Source organism: Sinocyclocheilus grahami, unplaced genomic scaffold, assembly GCF_001515645.1.
Source record: "Sinocyclocheilus grahami isolate Dianchi unplaced genomic scaffold, SAMN03320097.WGS_v1.1 scaffold1784.1, whole genome shotgun sequence".
Taxonomy (NCBI): domain Eukaryota; kingdom Metazoa; phylum Chordata; class Actinopteri; order Cypriniformes; family Cyprinidae; genus Sinocyclocheilus; species Sinocyclocheilus grahami.
Genome location: NW_015506963.1, coordinates 88,693 through 89,292, shown reverse-complemented (window position 1 = coordinate 89,292; position 600 = coordinate 88,693).

Genomic DNA, 600 nt, shown 5'->3' with positions numbered 1-600 from the left:
TATATATATATCTTTAAGGAGTTTTTTGTTACATATTTCTAAGTTACACACCCGTTCCCATTTGTTTAAATTTATAATTTTTTCCCTTAAGTCTTTCCTGGATACATTTTTGTAATTAACTGCTTTTTTATTCGTTATAGTGGCAAAAACTATCGGTTAAGGCTAGATGGGATACAGCTGCGACTGCTGGGCATGCGCACATCCATATGCCCAATTATTGTCGCGCTGAACAATAATTACTGTATTCGCGTTATTGTAAGGGGTAGGTGTAGACGTTAATGAAACACAATTAGGTAGCAAATTTAACTTATTGTTAATACAATCTATCCCTCCCCTTCAGCCGAAAAGCGGAAGACATCTGTCATAAATGGATAAGGAAGTGTGACGCCGCTGCTCGGCTATGATGTCATTGGCTGTGAATTTCCCTTGTCACCCCAGGACTGTCTATGGTTGGACTATCCTTTAACCCATATTAAACAGCGCATCGTGTTACAAAAGTATGTTTTGCTGATATTATCACGTTTGGAATATATTAAGTCAACAATGAAGTGTTGCTATGTTGAGAGAAATTACTCCTTTAGCGAGATCCTGACCCTAACC